Below are 14,821 nucleotides of genomic sequence, written 5' to 3' on the forward strand. Positions count from 1 at the left end.
ATTTTATTTGCTAGAATGAATGGCTACTTTCCCTCGCATTCAATTTCACACTTGTATGTTTTGAATCCCTATGCTTGCTGGAAATGTTTGTCGGTGCACACATCTTTGCCGCGAGTGCTATATGAATGGGTCCTTAGTAGCCTATCGCCAATGTCGATGCCGACAAGACCACCTTACCGTCCTTGTCACAGTTACTTTAGTTGCTGAGCAGACTCAAAATAACCTAAAAGTGCAAACAACTCTGACAAGGGTCCTTCACGTGCAGGTTTTCGCATACAAATGTTGACATCGTTCAAAGGAAAATAGTTACTATAAAGATTTCTTAAAGTTTCTGTAACTTAGCTTTTCTTTTATCTATTTCTTGTCGGGAAATGGTTAATCTTGAACGCTTTTGGATATCCATACCATTACTCCCCCAGGGAATACTTGTACGCGAGGATCCCTTCTGTCATTTGAGAAAAAGAAAGAAGATAAAAGAGGAGGCTAGGAACCTTGCTGGTTCAATGATCATTTCACACAAGTTATGGTGACCACAACATCTCATACAACACACAAAAAATAAATATGTAATTTGACAAACGTTGTAGAACACTTAACTTTTATTGATGATGCACACGGTCTTCACCTGGCTTTGTACAAAGGATTACACGCCTTGCCAATAGACTTGTACAAAAGAGGTTGCGGGGAGGCTCGGCAACTACGCCTCACGGGTAGAACTTGCGAAGATGCTTGATATTCCACAAGTTTTGCACTGGGGTGCCATCTTCAGCCTCTAGGCGGACTGCATCGGGCCTAGTGACTTGTACCACTTAGTAAGGGCCTTCCCACTTTGGTCTCAACTTCTTCGATCCCTTCGCGGACTGGATGTGACAAAGAACAAGCTCACCTTCCTCAACACTTTTGGTGTGTACCTTGCAGCTGTAGCATGTGATAGAGTGCAGGGCTTGCTGGCACCGAGCAGCAAGCAGTGCAGCGTGAAGACGATCTTCCTCAAGGAGTGTGGCATCGTCTTCCTACAGTTGCTCATGTTGGTCTTCGTCGAAGGCCTGCACTACATGTGACCCGTAGGTGAGGTCTGTGGTGAGCACCGCCTTTGCACCATATACTAGGGAGAAAGGCTTCTCACTGGTGGCTCGATTTGGTGTCGTCCTGATCGACCAAAGAACCACCAACGACTCATCAATCATGCCTTTCATGCTTGTATAGCTTGTCAAAAGTTCTTGCCTTGAGGCCACACAACACTTCAACATTTGGTCTCTCCACTTGACCGTTGCTTCTAGGGCGAGCAACCGATGCAAAGCAGATCTTGGTGCCAATATATTGGCAATATTACATGAAGGTGTTGCTGGTGAACTACGTGCCATTGTCGATGATGATCTTGTTGGTCACACCAAAACATCAGACTATTCCTCTGAAAACTTGAAGGCTGCTTGCGCTGTTACCTTTCTCACCGGCTCCACCTCAGTCCACTTTGTAAACTTGTTGGTTGCAGAGAAAAAGAATTCAAAGCCTTCGGTAACATGAGGGAAAGGGTGACAATGTCAAGCCCCTAGATTGAGAAGGTCCAACATAACAATATAGTCTGAAGAGCTTGTGCTGGTTGACGTGTTTTCTTGGCGTGGAACTATCAGGCCTTGCACGTGGTCACCACCACCAAGGCGTCTTGAAGGGCTGTCGGCCAGTAGAACAATTGTCAAAATTCCTTGCCAAAAAGGGTGCGGGATCTGATGTGGAAGCCGCATATCATTCATGTATCTCCACCAAGATCTTCTGTCCATCTTCCCGACAAATGCATTTCAATTTCAAACCATTAGGTCTTCTCTTGTATAGAGTGTTGCCCCCAAATAGGTACATTATTGACTTCCAAGCTACTCTTTCATCTTCTTCTTGTTCTTAGGGAAGCTCTCCCGTCTGGAGGTATGATACGTCTCCAACGTATCTATAATTTTTGATTGTTCCATGCTATTATATTATATGTTTTGGATGTTTTATATGTATTTATATGACGTTTTATATTATTTTTGGGACTAACCTATTAATCTAGAGCCTAGTGCGAGTTTCTGTTTTTTCCATGTTTTTGAATATTGCAGATAAGGAATATTAAATGGAGTCCAAACGGAATAAAATTTCCGGAAAGTTTTTTCTTGGGCCACAAGACAGGCAACACACTTGGAGTAGGGGGCAAGGCAGTTGCTGGGAGGCTACATGCTTGCAGCGCGCCCTGGGGGGTGGCTGCGCCCCTAGGCTTTTGGCCCCCTGCAAATCTCCTAACCCTAATTCTTGGACTATAAATTCCCAAATATTCTAGTATCGCCAAAAAGAGCAACAAAAATACTTATACGACGCTGGGAGCCCTTGTTCCCGAGAGATCCAATCTGGGAGCCTTTTCCGGTAATCTGCCGGAGAGGGAGTTGACCATGGAGGGCATCTACATCAACTCCATTGCACCTCCGATGATGTGTGAGTAGTTCACCACAGACCTACGAGTCCATAGCTAGTAGCTATATGGCTTCTTCTCTCTCTTTGATCTTCAGTACCATGTTCTTCATGTTCTTCATGGATATCTATCCGATGTAATACTCTTTTACGATCTATTTGTCGAGATCCGATGAATTGTGAGTTTATGTTCAGATTATCCATGAATATTATTTGAGTCTCTTCTGAATTCTTATATGCATGATTTCTTATCTTTACAAGTCTCTTGCATATATTTGTTTGGTTTGGCCAATTAGATTGGTAATTCTTGCAATGAGAGAAGTGCTTAGTTTTGGGTTCAATCTTGCGGTGTCCTCACCTAGTGACAGTAGGGGTAGCAAGGCACGTATTTTATTGTTACCATCAACGGTAAAAAGATGGGGTTTTCGTCATATTGCTTGAGTTTATCCCTCTACATCATGTCATCTTGCTTAATGCGTTACTCTGTTCTTCATGAACTTAATACTCTAGATGCAGGCAGGAGTCGATCGATGTGTGGAGTAATAGTACTAGATACATAATCGTTTCAGTCTACTTGATACAGACGTGATGCCTATATGCATAATCATTGCCTTGGATATCTTCATAATTATTTGCTTTTCTATCAATTGCTCGACAATAATTTGTTCACCCACCGTATGATTTTCCTATACGGGAGAAGCCTCTTGTGAAACCTACGGTCCCCGGGTCTATTTTCCGCATCATATTTTCAGATCTATAAACCAAAAATACCAAAAATAGTTTGCAGCAATTTATTTAGTTTAGTTTTACTTTCAGATCTATCAATATTTTATACCTATCTCTATCATATCTCATCCTTGCAAATAACTCTGAAGGGATTGACAACCCCTTTATAACGTTGGGTGCAAGTGTTTGATTATTTGTGTAGATACTACTATTGGAGTCTCGCTTGTTCCTCCTACTGGATTGATACCTTGATTCTCAAGAAACTGAGGGAAATACTTATCTACTTTGCTGCATCACCCTTTTCTTTTCAAGGGAAAACCTACGCAAGCTCAAGAGGTAGCAAGAAGGATTTCTTGCCGGGGAGGATACATAGCAAGATTACCAAGTACCCATCACAAACTCATCTCTTGCATTTACTTTATTTTCCATTTGCCTCTCGTTTTCCTCTTCCCCACTTCTAAAAGATTTTCAGAAAATACCAAAAATATTTCCCCTTTTTATTTGCCTTTTTCGTTTGCCTATCTCCTTTCGGATCTCTTATTTGTCTCTATGACTAGCATTACCACTTCCCCGTTGTCACCAGATTTTGAAGTTTTATACTTTAAAAAAGGGGGAATTTGAAAGATGCCTCGTATAGGCTAATTGAATCCTATTGTGTCTCCAACTTAAAAGGGGATGCTAAGGTTTTGCTCAGATATTTTTACATTGGATTGGCTTTGTATCATAGAGAACTTTTAGGATTTGCCTCGTAAGGGAACTTTTTTGAATTAAATAAAAACGCTGCTTATGAAGTCTTGGAGGGTATTTTGGGCGTTCCTCCACAAAAAAGGGGTTTAATTTTTCAGAAGAGGGAGTTCAAATTCTCACCAAATTGAGTGACTTACATAAACACTTAATCGAGTTACAACAATATCACGAACCCCTTAAACATATCAATGGAAACCTCAACCGTTTGAACACTTTGATTACCCTTTGCAATAAGCGTTTGCATATTTTGGACAATAAGGTGGTTTATTCACCTACAAACACGTGGAAGAGGAAAGAGCCCCCCGAATTTGAGAAAGCCCTCATGAAAATTGCCAATACCAAATATGATAATACCTAGATCTATTCCGTTATGCCAAGCTAGGGGCGTGATACATCCCAAACGTATCTATAATTTCTGCTTGTTACATGATCTTTTGGGTGACATTGTTATAATATTTGCTACACTTTTATATATTTTTTACACATATTTGGACTAATTTACTAATTCATTGCAACCAGTGCCAGTTTCTACCTGCTGATGTCTTTTTTTTACAGGTTTTTTCCCCAATTTCTAGAGCCCCGAAAAATATATAAAAATCAGCGTGATGGAAGCTTCCGAATCACCGAAGATGGGCCAGAGGGGATCCAGGGGTGCCCAAGCGGCCAGCCTGCGCGGCCTGGTCCCTGGCCGTGCCCACAGGCCGCCTGGGTGGGCTCCACCTCCTTTTATGCCCTCCTTTGGCCTATATTTACCCCTCCGATCGCAAACCCTTCAAGCATATCCAAAATTGCGAATTTCTCCATCGTTCCACCGCTACAGCGCTTCCAAGATCGGGAGCGTCTGGAGACCTCTTCCTGGCACCCTGCCGGAGGGAGGATTGACCTCCAGGAGCTTCTCCACCGCCATGGATGCTTCTCGGACGTGCCGTGAGTAGTACTCCTTGGACCATCAGTCCATGACCAGTAGCTATGTGATGACTTCTTTCCAATCTTGTGCTTCCATGATTAGCCCTTGTGAGCTGCCCTACATGATCAAGGCATCTATGTAATTTTCCAGCTATTGCTATGCTCGGTTTGCTGGGATCCGATGGATTATGATATTATGTTCAGATTGTGATGAGTTACATATTTGATTATCCTTTTATATTATGTTCTTTAGTGAGTCATGCATGTTCTCCATTGGCTTTTATTGGTTTGGCCGAGTAGTAGATTGTAACTCCAAGAGGGAGCGTTATGCATGATTGTGGGTTCATGCCCCCTGATGTCTAGCTTGAGTGACAAAAACATGAGACTAGGGGATGTGCTATTGCCACCAGGGAGAAAACAATGGTTCTTGTGACCACGGTTGCAAGGATTGTTTACCTTACACATAGTTCTTTAATGCAGTTGTACGTTGCATTGAGTTTACAATTCAGGTGGGGCTCGCAACTTAATACCAGTGAGATGTTCTGGATAGATATCTCAAGGTGGATGATTAGTAAGTTGATGCTGATGAATAAACAGTATACTTGTCTTGGCGTACTTCCCATTACTATTGATCCTCTAACTTTCAAGTAGCATAATTAGCATTGCGGTGCGTTCATAATTCTATCAATTGCCCAGCTGTAATTTTTTTACCCAAGCATAGTTGTTTATCGTCTTTTGGGAGCGAGACATCATTAGTGAACATGATGTGACTCCGGTCCATATCACCACCATTGCTTACACCTCCATCATTTACTGCTTTCATTTATTTTCCGTTGCAATCACTATCACTATTCCCGCTTGTGTTTTGATCCTTCACAAACTACAAGGCCGGAGAGATTGACAACCTCTATGTACTCGTTGGGAGCAAAGTTATTTGTTGTGTGTGCAGGTCCACGTCTGCTGCTAGCGCCAGAGTAGTGGACACCTACTTGTTGATCCTCGGAGTCCTCCTGGTTCGATAAACCTTATAGTCTCAGTGTAAGGGAAACTTGCTGCTGACTACATCTCCACCTTCCACTTGGGGTAACCAACGAGGGAAGAGAAGTATATTCATCAACTCATCATGAGGGCGTTAAACAATAGGGCTTGTTGGGAGACAACCCGATTTTACTTGTTTTGCTTTTGTTTTTGTTTCTGTGTGTGCTGCTCATATTATTACCTTTGTAATAATTGTGTTTTCCTGTTTTAGTTAGTGTTTGAGCCAAGTAACACCTTTGGGATGGTCTATGGTGTTTGCAAGTTGATTTTGCTGAAAATAGAAACTTTCGCTCTCGGTCCAGGAATTTTATAAATTCACTCGAACGTGCTTTTGGTCTGAATGTTTTACACAAGATTGTTCAGAATTTTTGGAGTTACATAAGTATTCTAAGTAAACAGATTGCTACAGACTATTTCTGTTTTTGACAGATTTTGTTTTCTTTGTGTTGTTTTCTTATTTTGATGAATCTATGGGTTGTATCGGGGGGTATGAACCATGGAGAAGTTAGAATACAGTAAATATTGCATCAATATAAATAAAGAATGAGTTCACAACAATACCTAAGTGGTGATTTATCTTTCTTATACTAACGGATCTCATGAGTTTTGTGTTGTGAAGTGTTCAAGTTTTGGGTAAAGATTTGATGGATTACGGAATAAGGAGTGGCAAGAGCCTAAGCTTGGGGATGCCCAAGGCACCCCAAGCCATATTCAAGGATACCAAAGAGCCTAAGCTTGGCAATTCCCCGGAAGGCATCCCCTCTTTCGTCTTCAGTCCATTGGTAAATTTACTTGTGGCTATATTTTTATTCACCACATGATACGTGTTTTGCTTGGAGCATCTTGTAAGATATGAGTCTTCACTTTTTAGTTTGCCACAATCATCCTTGCTGCACACATCTTTTGAGAGAGAGAGAGAGACACACACACACTGAATCGTGAATTTATTAGAATACTCTTTATGCTTCACTTATTTCTTTTGAGCTAGGCAATGTTGCTCTAGTACTTCACTTATATCTTTTAGAGCACGATAGTGTTGTGGAATTATTAAACTCTCGTACTTCACTTATATTATTTTGAGAGTTCTTTAAAAAGCATGGTAATTGGTTTAGGTTATGAATTTAGTCCTAATATAATAGGCATTCAAGAGGGATATAATAAAAACTTTCATATTAAGTGCATTGAATATGATGAGAAGTTTGATTCCTTGCATATAGTTTCGAGATGTGAAGATGGTAATATGAGTCATGCTAGTAAATAATTGTGAATTAGAAAAAATACTTGTGTTAAAGATTGTGATTCCCGTAGCATGCATGTATGATGAACAGTTATGTGATGAAGTCGGAGCATGACTTGTTTAATGATTGTCAACCTTTGTGTGGAGGTCGGGATCGCACGATGGTTAACTCCTACCAACCCTTCCCCTAGGAGCATGCGTCTAATACTTTGCTTTGATAACTAATAGGCTTTTTCAATAAGTATGTGAGTTCTTTATGACTAATGTTGAGTTCATGGATTATACGCACTCTCACCCTTCCACCTTTGCTAGCCTGTCTAGTACCGCGCAACTTTCGCCGGTACATTAACACCACCTTCCTCAAAACAGCCACCATATATTTTCCTCAAAACAGCCACCATACCTACCTATTATGGTATTTCCATAGCCATTCCGAGATATATTTCCATGCAACACCATCGTCCCATTTTTATGACACGCACCATCACTTCCATATTGCTTATAGAGTCATACTTTTGTTCTAGCTATCGAGTTGTAAGTAAATGAAAGTGTGATGATTTGCATTATTAGAGCATTGTCCCCTGTGAGAAAAAGGATGATGGAAGCTATGATTCCCTCACAAGTTGGGATGAGTCTCCGGACTTTACAAAATAATAATAAAAGAGGCCATAGAAGCCCATCCAAAAAAAGAGGAGAAAAAAATAAAAAATGAGAGAAAGAGAGAAGGGACAATGCTACTATCCTTTTCCACACTGTCTCTTCAAAGTAGCACCATGTTCTTCATAGAGACTCTCCTATGTTTTCACTTTCATATAACTATGGTGTACATCTTTTGCACAACCACTTAGTTTTCTTTTTGAGCTTTCACACTTATAGCTCTAGTGCATTTGTTGCATGGCAATCCCTACTCACTCACATTGATATCTATTGATGGGCATATCCATAGCCCATTGGTATGCCTAGTTGATGTAAGACTATCTTCTTCCTTTCTTTTTGCAACCTCCACCATGCTCTATTCCACCTATAGTGCTATATCCATGGCTCACGCTCATGTATTGCGTGAGAGTTGAAAAGGTTTGAGAACATACAAGGTGTGAAACAATTGCTTGATTTTCACACGGGTTGTGCATGATTTAGATACTTTGTGTGGTGAAGGTGGAGCATAGCGAGACCATATGATTTTGTAGGGATAACTTTCTAAGACCATGCTATTTCGAAAGGAAGCAATTACCTTATTAGTATGCTTGAAGTATTATTGTTTTTATGTCAATATAGACTTTTGTTTTGAGTCTTATGGATCTAAATATTCATGCCACATTAGAGAATATTACATGGATAAATATTTTATGTAGCATTCCACATAAAAAATTCTGTTTTTATCATTTACATACTCGAGGACGAGCAGGAATTAAGCTTGGGGATGCTTGATACGTCTCCAATGTATCTATAATTTTTTATTGTTCCATGCAATTATATTATATGTTTTGGATGTTTTATATGCATTTATATGTTGTTTTATATTATTTTTGAGACTAACATATTAATCTAGAGCCTAGTGCCAGTTTATGTTTTTCCACATTTTTGAATATTGCACATAAGGAATATTAAACAGAGTCCAAACGGAATAAAATCTCCGGAAAGATTTTTCTTGGATCAGAAGACACGCAACAAACTTGGAGTAGGGGGCAAGGCAGTTGCCGGGAGGCCACAAGCCTGCAGGGCGCGCCCTGGGGGGTGGCCGCGCCCCTTGGCTTGTGGCCCCTGCAGGTCTCCTAACCCTAATTCTTGGCCTATAAATTCCCAAATATTCCAGTATCGCCAAAAAGAGCAACATAAATACTTTTACACCGTCGGGAGCCTTTGGTCCTAAGAGATCCAATCTGGGAGCCTTTTCCGGTAATCTACCGGAGAGGGAATCGATCATGGAAGGCATCTACATAAACTCCATTGCCCCTCCGATGATGTGTGAGTAGTTCACCACAGACCTACGGGTCCATAGCTAGTAGCTAGATGGCTTCTTCTCTCTCTTTGATCTTCAATATCATGTTCTTCATGACCTTCATGGAGATCTATCCGATGTAATACTCTTTTGCGGTGTGTTTGTTGAGATCCGGTGAATTGTGAGTTTATGTTTAGATTATCCATGAATATTATTTGAGTCTCCTCTGAATTCTTATATGCATGATTTCATATCTTTGCAAGTCTCTTCGAATTATTTGTTTGGTTTGGCCAACTAGATTGGTAATTCTTGCAATGGGAGAAGTGCTTAGTTTTGGGTTCAATATTGTGGTGTCCTCACCTAGTGAGAGTAGGGGTAGCGAGGCACATATTGTATTGTTGCCATCAAGGGTAAAATGATGGGGTTTTCATCATATTGCTTGAGTTTATCCCTCTACACCATGTCATCTTGCTTAATGCGTTACTCTATTCTTCATGAACTTAATACTCTAGATGCAGGCAGGAGTCGGTCGATGTGTTGAGTAATGGTAGTAGATGGAGAATCGTTTCAGTCTACTTGATACGGGCGTGATGCCTATATGCATAATCGTTGCCTTGGATATCTTCATAGTTATTTGCTTTTCTATCACTTGCTCGATAGTAATTTGTTCACCCACCGAATTATTTTCCTTTATGAGAGAAGCCTCTAGTGAAACCTATGGCCCCCGGGTCTATTTTCCATATCATATTTTCAGATCTATAAACCAAAAATACAAAAAATACTTTGCTGCAATTTATTTACCTTAGTTTTACTTTCAGATCTATCAATATTTTATACCTATCTCTATCAGATCTCATCCTTGCAAATAACTCTGAAGGGATTGACAACCACTTTATAGCGTTGGGTGCAAGTGTTTGATTATTTGTGTAGGTACTACTATTGGAGTCTCGCTGGTTCCTTCTATTGGATTGATACCTTGGTTCTCAAGAAACCTAGGCAAATACTTATCTACTTCGCTGCACGCAAGCTGAAGTAGAAAGGTACTGGATAATTTGTTGATCCCATGCCGGAGCTTGTGGCTCGACGACAAGGACTAAAGGCATTTCTTTTGTCGCGAGAGCGCTAGCTTTAATGGCAAGGGCCATGGGGCCTGCGAGAGCTTGCTATTCACCGACAAGTCTCTTGTTATTTTCGGTAACTTTCTTGGTGGCCGATGGTAGCTCTGCCGGGAAGTAGTTGTGTGACAGCCCGAGACATCATCGCATCATTCGCATCATCCGCATTGCATTGGCATCCCGTTGCCGCCAGTTTTCAATTTTGCATCCGCTATTAGTTGCCGGTTCTCTCCGTGCTCGTCGTTGACCGTTTTGAGCCCGACCACACACGCACGCGCCCGCGACATCATCAAATCCTTGTTTTTAAAAGTGTGTATAAAACTTCCTCAGGTTGGGTTGAAACTTGACGTGCGGTCTTATTTTGATATAGGTAGGCCGCCTGCCAAATTTTGTTGCAATCGGAGTCCGTCTGGTAACCGAACGGTCGACCATAGCGGCACCATATTCGGTCTATCGTCGGACGTTTTTCGGTGTTATTACGTTGCCGGGTGCCGTTTTCCCGCTCATCTCCGGATAGCCTACTCTACATGACCACTTAGCCTTTCCCCCATTCGAAATCGTCCGATTTAGATCGCACGGTTGAAACCGGGGCGAAATTCTGCTAACCCTAGCCCCGTTTGCCTATAAATATATGCCTCCCTACCTAATCTAAACCCTCATCCCACCTCTACCTTGGAATCTGCGCCACTAAACCCTAGCCGCACCAACGCTCTCTCTCTCCTCTCTCTCCCAGCCGCCAGGCCCGCTCGAGCCCGAGGCAGGGCCGCCTGAGCCCATCTGGACCGAGGCAACCGCCGCCGTCGGCCCGAGCGAGCCGCTCCTCCTCCCAAGCAGCCGGAGCTGCTGCTCGCCGCCTCAGCGCCCCCCTCGGCCCCGCGCCGTCCCCGGCTGCCTCCCGCCGTCATCAGCCGCCGCCCCATTCCTCGGCCGTGCCGCCATCCCTGTCGGAAGCCGTAACAAACCTCCCACGCATCTACCCGAGCTCCTCGCTGCGGATCGCCGCGAGCTCGCCGCGCCGCCGCCTTGGGTCGCCACCGACCAGATCCTGCGAAGCCCCGCCGCCCGCCGGCCTCCTGGCGCCCGCAGGTGGCGCCCCCGTATCGTCGTTGTCGCCCTGGATCCCGCTCCTATCGGGATCGAGGGAGAGCCCCTCCTGCTCGCTAGCAGCGACCGCCCAGGTCTCGCGTCGGCCTCCCGTAGGCGCCTCGGCCCAGCGCACCGCCCGCGCCAGGCCAGGCCCGGCCTCGCCCCGCCGACCAGGCCATCTCCCCTCGCCCAGGCCGCCACTCCCCCGCATGGGCTCGACCCACCAAGGTGAGCACCGGCCCCGCTAACCCCCGCCCAGGCAATGTTTTACTATTCTACGCCATCAATTAGGCCCGTGTAGGGTAGTTTCGGCCGAGTAGTTATTTATAGGATTTATTCTTGGATTTATTAATTTCAGGAATATATAGATATTTCAAACGCCCGTAGATTTTAAACCGTGAGTCGGATCGCAAAGTTTTATATATGAAACTTGTGTAGTTTTTCGTGTAGATTCATACTTTGCAACTTGCATGCGTGTTTGAAGTGATTTAACTTGCCGAATGCCTAGTTTCGCGTGCTGTCCTAATAGGTTGCTTATACTGTATTTATTTTCGTGCATGTCCGGATTGTTCCAACCCCGTAGTTTAAATGCTCATGTTTTTAGGGACCTTTTGCCATGTATTTTAGAGTAGTTGTTTGTACTTTTGCATGTAGGATTTTGTCGTTAGTTTTCTATATCATGTTTAGGACATATTCTCGCATATTCGTGTGGCGATATTATTATTTTGCAACCCCTCATATTATATATGTTTTCGGGGTATAAAAATCCATAGAATTTAACTGTTCATTTAGTTTTAGCTTTTTAGCAAGTTAGTACGCGTGATATTTTGCCTTGTTGCCCTTTTGTTTATTTTGTGTGATTTAATCCGTGCATGATATGAATGAGTTGTCAACTAGAGATATGCCCTTGGATATGCATGCTAGCCCCGGGTAATTTTGGTTGCAATAGAAATCCATGTTTAGGTGTTGTTTGCTTGCTCTCAATATGCTAGGAAATAGTGCTTATTTGGAGATGCTGGAATATTTCCCAGTCTGAAATCTGTTATATTTTGTTGTTGTCTTTCCATGATTTTATCTGCTGATCTGTAGCTCTTTTGAGGTTGGTGCAATGGAGTTAGTTGTAGTCCTTAAGATTGTCTAGCATGCTGTGAATTTTCATGCCATTTGGAGTCCTGTAGATTATGGTTTTACTGCTGTCAATATGCCTTCAGATCGAAAACTACACTGTCATAAAACTGAGATTTCACTAAGTCTGAAACTGTGTGTGAGATGCCCTTTTGTGAGTTCTTTTCCTAGTAATCCATGCTTCCATGCTAGGTGTTATTAGTTGTATGGTGTGGTGCATCTTGACCTCTATTGCCTCATGCCCTGTTTGAGCATTTTGGATTTGTGTATCTCGTAGTTGTGGGGTGTAGAAAATGCTATGTGGCTGCTTTTGACATATTATGTCTATTTCTTGTTTAGCTCGTAGTAATTGAACCGCTGGTCCGTTTTGATCGTGTCCTATATGAAACTTTCTTAGAATATCGTGTAGTTTCATATTATCTTGCTGGTTGTGTCTTTTGAAAGGCTTGTGACTGACGTTGCACACATATTGCGTTCATGCCATCATATCTTGCGATGTTCGTACCTTTTGAACCGTAGCTCCGTTGGAGATGTTCTCTATTTGTAAATTGATTGGAACGACGCATAGAATCACGTGAACCTATTTATTTTTCTGGTTAACAAATATTAAAACATGTTATTTCAGATCTGGACAGAATTATAAATTAACGTGTGGGGTCATCTCGGAGATGCTATATGTCATTTCCGACCTCATTTAAAATGCCTAGATAGTTAGCTTAGTTAGCTTCACCTCTTGCCATGTTTAACCAACATTTAATATTGCCATGCACCTAATCGGGATAGAACTAAATAATTCGTATGTGGAGTTTCGTCAATATGCAACTCGTTGCATATTGAACTTCACTTATTGTGTAGTGTTTGATTGTTGTGAATTTCCATGCCATGTGTTGCATATATTAAACTGATCACGCATCATATGTGGATTGCATATTATAGTGCATGTGTCGTGGTGAATATCGTGTGTTGGTGCTTGTTTCCGGTTTCCTTCGTCTCGATAGAGTTCCGCAGGCGTGTCGAGAAGTGAGGACCCGTTCGACTACATCGGTTCGTCTGCTTCACGAAGTCGTTCTTCTTCTCAGCGGGATCTCAGGCAAGATGACCATTTCCCCAGATACCATTACTATCATTGCCGTGATAGTTTTATCGTTTCTATCGTTATTGTCTCGCTGCCCACCACCTGCTAAATGTCAGCCTCTCAACATTGCCATGAAAACGTTCAACCTGTTCACAACCTAGCAAACCACTGATTGGCTATGTTACCGCTTGCTTAACCTTGTGTTAGCATTGCTAGTTGCAGGTGCAGTTGCTTCCATGTGATAACATGGGTTCCTTGTTATATCACCATATTAATTGCTATTTAACTTAATGCACCTATATACTTGGTAAAAGGTGGAAGGCTCGACCTTTCTAGCATGGTGTTTTGTTCCACCTTTGCCCCCTTAGTTTCGGCTACCTGTGTTATGTTCCATAATTGAGTGCTCCTAACACGATCGGGGTTGTTATGGGGACCCCCTTGATAATTCGTCTTATATTAAAGCTGGTCTGGCAAGGACCAACAATGGTACTACATTTGCCCAACATAATAATATAGTTATTTCTGAAAGCATAGGGCGTCATGAACCCAAGGAGTAATTCTACATAATAGATGTAGGGCCAGTGCTGATGGTGCTAGTCCAAAACAGAGCACCATGCGGGGCCAACCCGGGGCAACTCGGGAGATGTCTATCAGGCCACCGTACGCTTCGCTTATCCGTCGTGTCCTGAGAACGAGATAAGTGGCTCCTATCGGGATCATCGACACGTCGGGTGGCCTTGCTGGATTAGTTTTACCTTTGACGAATGTCTTGTGCATCGGGATTCCGGTGAAGCTTTGGGTAATCTCAGAGTTGAGGTTTTCCACTAAGGAGTCCGACGAGATCGCGAGCTTCGTGATCGAGGATTTCTATGCGGCTTGTGGTAATTTGTGATGGACTAGTTGGAGCACCCCTGCAGGGTTAAATCTTTCAGAAAGCCGTGCCCGCGGTTATGTGGCAACGTGGAAACTTTGCTTAACACTGGTTATAGACAACTTGAAGTTAACTAAATTAAAATATGCCAACTGAGTGCGTAACCGTGGCTGTCTCTTTCTTGAGTTCCTTCTCCGATCGAGAACACGGTGGGGTTATGTTTGACATAAGTAGGTGTTCAGGATCATTCATTTGATCATCAGTAGTTCAGGTCCGCTATGCGTAGATCTTCCCCCTCTTTATTCTTGTACTCGTAAGTTAGCCACCTCATATATATGCTTAGTCTCCTGCTGCAGCCTCACCACTTAACCTTATCTCACCCATTAAGCTTTGCTAGTCTTGATACCTTTGGAAATGAGACTGCTGAGTCCCCTGTGGCTCACAGATTACTACAACACCAGTTGCAGGTACAGGTAAAGGTTAGTTGACGCGAGCACGTTGATTGTTTATTTGGAGTTGC

The sequence above is a fragment of the Hordeum vulgare genome, chromosome 3H (genome assembly GCF_904849725.1).
Source record: "Hordeum vulgare subsp. vulgare chromosome 3H, MorexV3_pseudomolecules_assembly, whole genome shotgun sequence".
Classification (NCBI taxonomy): domain Eukaryota; kingdom Viridiplantae; phylum Streptophyta; class Magnoliopsida; order Poales; family Poaceae; genus Hordeum; species Hordeum vulgare.